This window comes from Monomorium pharaonis, chromosome 8 (assembly GCF_013373865.1).
Source record: "Monomorium pharaonis isolate MP-MQ-018 chromosome 8, ASM1337386v2, whole genome shotgun sequence".
Classification (NCBI taxonomy): domain Eukaryota; kingdom Metazoa; phylum Arthropoda; class Insecta; order Hymenoptera; family Formicidae; genus Monomorium; species Monomorium pharaonis.
In genome coordinates, this window is record NC_050474.1 from 9,048,393 (window position 1) to 9,055,132 (window position 6,740).

At 30.7% G+C, this 6,740-nt stretch overlaps 1 long non-coding RNA gene across 1 annotated transcript; it reads left to right on the forward strand.

Annotated features, from left to right (window-relative positions):
* The first annotated feature begins 5,378 nt into the window (after positions 1-5,378).
* LOC118647127 lies at positions 5,379-6,487 on the forward strand. Its single transcript, XR_004964439.1, has 2 exons — positions 5,379-5,539; positions 5,830-6,487. It is a non-coding gene; the product is annotated as an uncharacterized LOC118647127 (long non-coding RNA).
* Positions 6,488-6,740: the final 253 nt, after the last annotated feature.

The window sequence follows — 6,740 nt, forward strand, 5'->3', positions numbered from 1 at the left end:
GGCAAATCACAGCAAGCGCTTGAATTCTGAGGGTGCGGTCCCATCGAGCGGATTATGCGGAAGCGGAACGAGCGGATCACCAATCACAGGACCGTTTCAACGGTCGCGAGATCATTCTGATAGAACTCTTTCAAAGATTCTGTCAAAACGGTTCTGTGATTGGTGATCCGCTCGTTCCGCTTCCGCATAATCCGCTCCATGGGACCGCACCCTGATTGGTCACTGCATGCGTTTGCCGGAGCTCACCGCATACATGTAAAGACCTATAATCAAAGATTCGCCAATGGCGAACACAATTTTGATTGGTCACTTGACGTCACATGGTTTATCCGCCATTGCGTACCCACGCTGGGCGAGGAAGAGAGGAGAGTGCTCTGTGTTGAGCAGTATATATAGGTTAAAGGAATATGTGTCAGAAATTATAAGGTAATTCAATCTCTGCACTCTCGAGGGTCACTATATTTTGACGGTACACTCAGGAAGAACAAGAAAAATTAAATTTGCATCTGTTATATAGCTGCGTACAACTTGGAGCAGGCTCGCATTGTTTACTATCTCCAGTACTCAAGACCCCAGCCCCAGACCCCAGCCCCCGGCCCCAGCCCCCATCCAGTCGCCGTATGGGTACAAGATGGTGGATAGCAGTCATGGTGAGGGGCCATTGGCGCATCTTTGATTATAGGTCTTTAGTTCTGATAGAACCCTTTTAATAATTCCGTCAAAACGATTTCGTGATTGGTGATTCGCTCGTTCCGCTTCCGCGTAATCCGCTCCATTGGACCTCACCCTAAGTGGTTGCGTTCCTGGATGCACCCATTCATGTCTTAAACGAATTGCAATACACCCGAAAAAATACGAAAATTTGAAATCCCGACAGAACGCTAATACCTAACGAATATGAATTCAACCAGGACGCAAACCGGGTTTGCGCGTATTTGGCGGAGAAGTAAAGACGCATACAGTTGCATAGCTCGTTGAAAGAAAAATCTATGTATAGTTACTTTTCACTGTATTTCTTTCTATATTTATTTAGTTAATAAATTTATATAAGTATAAGGCGATTTTTGGCGATCGTTTGGTACATGTACCAAAGTGTATCGATATATGTACCAGGGGCTCGATTCTTGAATTCATTCGCAAGAAAACGTATGCGCAAATACCCGCTCTAATAAAGAAGTTGCAAGTTTATTGGTTAAAAGCCATACGATAGCCAATAAATTTTCAACTTTTCTGTAAGAACAGAATTTGCGAATACGTTTCTCTTGCAAATGAATTTAAGAATCGAGCCCCAGAACGTTTTCGCGTACGTGTTTGGTACTTTTTGGTTAAGGAGTGGCTAACTCATAGAGTGTCCGTTTCGCACTGTGTCCGTTTATTACTGTGTCCGTTTGGTCTGTGTCCATTTGTTACTGTGTCCGTTTCACTCAGCTTGCTGTGTCCGTTTATTACTGTGTGCATCTAGGACTCACTCATATTATCGAGCGTACCCGAATTCAACCGAAGTTTATGGAGTACCTCTTCACCCCGAATATCAGCGTTCTCTCGCCCTAAGTGATAGATAAAGGTGCAATTTTATGCGAGCCAAGCAAAGCTGGCTTTTACCCCTTCTCCATCGATTTTCGTTAAAATGGCTGTTTTAGTGCATCTCAGCGAAGGCACGCTCAAAGTTCGACACAGTCGAACTTTACAGCGAAGCAACTGTAGCTGCCACTGTACGTCTGTAATATTGACGTACGCAATGTACTGACTATAATACTGATTATAATCCATTTTTATACGCGGTTAATTACAGGCAGAGTTGCAAAATAATTTAATTATTGATTAATAATTGAATAAGTAAATAAAAAATTTTAATTAAATTTAGTTTAATTGAAAATTAAATTCCAATTCTTGATTAAATAAAATTTAATTGAGAATTAAATTTCAATTCTTAATTAAATTTTGTTGTAATTAAAAATTAAATTTTTTTAAATTAAGAAATAAAATTTAATTTTCAATTACAACAAAATTTAATTGAGCATTAAAATTTAATTTTCAATTAAATTTTGTTAAATTGAGAATTACAATTTAATTTTGAATTATAACAAAATTTAATTGAGAATTGAAATTTAATTCTCAATTGCAACAAGATTTAATTGAGCATTAAATCTTAATTTTTAATTAAATAAAATTTGATTAAGAATAAAATTTTAATTTTTAATTAATTTGTATTTAATTTAGAATTCAAACTTAATTATGAATTGGAATAAAATTTAATTAAAAATTTTTAATATGTATTTAAAATAAATGTAATTCTTAATTGAAATAAATTTAACTGATCATCGAAATGTAATTCTTAATTAAATAAAACTCAGTCAATAATTAAATTCTAATTCTCATAATTATATCTCTCTAGGGAATGAAATTTTAATTTTTAATGTAATTAAATTAAATTAAGAATTAGATTATAATTCCTTTTTCCGTGTATCCAATGACAGTGTCGAAATGGGACACGACAGGCAGCGTTGCAAATAATTAATTAAATATTTCAATTAATTACATTGAAATTGAAGAATTAAAAATCAATTAATTTAATTTTAAATTAAATCTTATTTAATTAAAAATTAAAATGTAATTCACAATTACAACAAAATTTAATTGAGAACTAAATTTTAATTCTCAATTAAATTTTGTTTAATTAAGAATTAAATTTTAATTTTTAATTAAATTTTATTTAATTGGTAATTAAAATTTAATTTTTAATTACAACAAAATTTAATTAAAAATTGAAATTTAATTTTTAATTAAATTTTCTTGTAATTGTAAATTACATTTTAATTTTTAATTTAATAAGATTTAATTTAAAATTGACTTTTAATTCTTCAATTTCAATGTAATTAATTGAAATATTTAATTAATTATTTGCAACTCTGATTACAGGTTCGGAACAAGAACAAGCTCTTGTTGATTGCAATGCTGATTGATACAAATACACAGTAAATAAACAGAAAGCCAGCGAAGACATACTCCATAAAAAGATAGGAGTGGGGACAAAAAGCCAGCTTTTCTTCGCTCCATGAAAAGGAAGGAGGCGAATAGCGATAGCTAAGCGACGCTGCTTTTTATTAGATGGAGAGGGGGTAAAAGCCAGCTTTGCTTCGCTCGCATGAAATTGCACCTTAACGCTCCGTCTACGTTAGCTATGCACACAATAAGTACACATATACGCAACCCACGCGGCTGTACGATCCCAAGATGGCGGCGGATGGCAAAGTGGGGGTAGAGTTCGCGCTTCTCTTATTATAGGACTCTAGTATCAACCAGAAATGTACCAAAATGGTTAGCCCATAGAGATATATAATGGGTGTTTACGATAATGGCTATCCGAGTAATTTTCTCTAGGACCGAAATATATGATAAGCACAACCATCTACTATCATCATGATTCGTGACAACTCAATGCTGTCCGGTATAGCCAAATCATCACGAGCAAGTTGCGAGTTCCGTGAGTTTGTAGCAGGTAACCTAAAAAGTACGACATAAATAATTTGATTATTACAATTAAAAATAATCTGTTTTTAATGTATGATAAGATTATTAACTTTAAAATAGTAATTATATGTAACACAATCATGTATTTTTAAAGTATTGTCTAAAGTAATATTAAAGAGATTATTTTATTTACAAATATTTTATTTATTAATTTGTCTATCAAGTTTCTATTATAACGTATATCTAACGCATATCTAACGTATATCTGTTTACAGTATATCTTAATTTACTATGCACTTGTATTACAAATTTAAAAAATTTATTGTAAACATTATTATTAGTTTCACATTAGTGAAATATTCATGCATAATATTTATACATAAAGATATATGATTTTTTAAAATAATGATAACACCATGCAACTTATCATTAACAGTTGTTACAAGAAAGAAAAATATTTATACTTAAATTTTTATTTTACTTGTAATCTAAAAAATATTATTAATAATGATTTATTTAGTAATTTTACATAATTTATCTCATTTGTTTCAAAGTGTTAACACCATCCGTTTAATAAAAGATGACTTTTCTAATATATATGTTAGTTAATAAATAATAACATTTATTGAGAATCAATGTTTAATTAAAATATTATATTAGGTTTTGAAATAATACCGTTATGATAGAAACTTGATAGACAAAATAAATATTTGTAAATAAAATAATCTCTGATATTACTTTAGACAATACTTTAAAAATACATGATTGTGTTACATATAATTACTATTTTAAAGTTAATAATCTTATCATACATTAAAAACAGATTATTTTTAATTGTAATAATCAAATTATTTATGTCGTACTTTTTAGGTTACCTGCTACAAACTCACGGAACTCGCAACTTGCTCGTGATGATTTGGCTATACCGGACAGCATTGAGTTGTCACGAATCATGATGATAGTAGATGGTTGTGCTTATCATATATTTCGGTCCTAGAGAAAATTACTCGGATACCCATTATCGTAAACACCCAATATAAAGTCAACCTTCTGTGAGCGGAGCTGTCCGGTTACACGACATTAGTCCGAAAACTAGATGGGGAAAATGTTGGTACCAACAAAATTCTCTAGACATTTCAATTTCAATTTTTACAGGTTAGTAACATTGTTTAAGTAGTAAATCCACGAGTGTTCGGAGTTTCGGAGACGTTTTGACATATGCGCGCGTCAAAATAATAAATATTAAGTTAAATTGTAACATGTAATTGAAATTAATGTTAAAAAATTACAACTGAATATTAAGTACATAGAGATGAACAAGAAAAAAAATGTTTTATATATTTATATGTAAGAGAAGAAATTTTAATAAAATATATTAATATATTAAACTATACTAAATTATATTTTTATTATATTAAATTAATTAGTAATAATAATTTTCAATTTCTTTGATGTGCCTTGACAGACACGATTTATGATTAAAATTTGGTTTTCCATATTAAAATCATTGTCAGCCGAGAAACAAAATCTGTGCAAAATAAAATAAAAACATAAAGAAGGAAGAGGGAAAGAAATAAATGGAGAATAAAAATATATATCAGATAAGTAGCTAATATCTTTATAAAAAACTATGTATTCTATGTGCTTTTTGTAGATGAACCGATTCTTTTCTTGAATTAATTTTTTGTTTCAGCTTCTTAGCCAATCGTAGAATGTTGACAGCTGGGGCTCGATTCTTGAAGTCATTCGCAAGAGAAACGTATACGCAAGTACTCGCTCTAACAGAAAGTTGTAAGTTTATTGGTTAATAGCCATACGATAGCCAATAAATTTCCAACTTTTCTGTAAGATCAGAATTTGCGAATACGTTTCTCTTGCGAATGAATTCAAGAATAGAGCCCCTGGACCACCAGAGAACAATTTCTTGCCGAATAAAGCTGTCAAATTCTAAGCCTGCTACTTCTTCGAGTATGTCAAAATTGTGAGCAAAAAAGTTGAAATTATATTGTAATATCAATTAGATTTATCAACGGTGCAGTAACAGATTGATACAACAAATTGAGAGCAGGTTTGTCGAAATTGTTTGTTTTACAAAGCATATGTGCTGTTTGTCCCAGCAATGTACCGACATTATTTAAACTAGAAGAGATCCCAGATAGCACGGAGAGTTTAAAAAGAACTCAATTGTACGTTACCAATTATGTTACCAATTATGAATTCTTTTTGAATCTCTGTGCTATCTGGGATACTATTGTGTTTATCGTCAACCTGTCATGAACGCTTTCGATAGACCTGTTCATTGTTTACTGTTATTTTGTTATACAGTCTGTTAATCGGTATACACCTTTTATCTTTCAGAAAACAGAAAATGTGCTACCCACATTGGCTTTTACAAGAATGGGTTTAGAAGTAGCGATGGATGCTTGTCCAACAATCGAGGATCATTTCATAAGTGAATACACTATTTGATGTAAAATAAACCAAAATTATCTTTTTAAAAACGGTAAAAAAGATGCCAAGTGTGTATGCTCTAGAAAACACCTCTTAAATCTAAGATACTCTTCATCTAATTCAACCCAAGTAATATCACGAGCCTTCTTATACCAACTAAAATGTAACTTTAATTATTAAACTAATAATTATTTTAAATGAATTATACTCACAAACACACACACACACACATATTAACTACAAAAATAATGATATCAAAATATTTCTTTAACGATAATTTGTTTTACTCCAAATAGTATATGTTTACTTACGAAATGATATTTGATGTTACAATGTGATTTCAACTTTTTTGCTTACAATTTTGGCATACTCGAGGAAGTAGCAGGTTTAGAATTTGACAGCTTTACTCGGCAAGGAATTGTTCTCTGATGGTCCAGCTGTCAACATTCTACAATTAGCAAAGAAGCTGAAACAAAAAATTAATTCAAGAAAAGAATCGGTTCATCTACAAAAAGCACATATAGAATACATAATTTCTTATAAAGATATTAACTACTTATCTGATAAATATTTGTTTATTCTCCATTTATTTCTTTCCCTCTTCCTTCTTTATGATTCTATTTTATCTTGCACAGATTTTGTTTCTCGGCTGACAATGATTTTAATATGGAAAACCAGATTTCAATCATAAATCTTGTTTGTCAAGGCACATCAAAGAAATTAAAAATGATTATGTTACTAATTAATTTAATATAATAAAAATATAATTTAGTATAGTTTAATATATTAATATATTATATTAAAATTTCTTCTCTTAC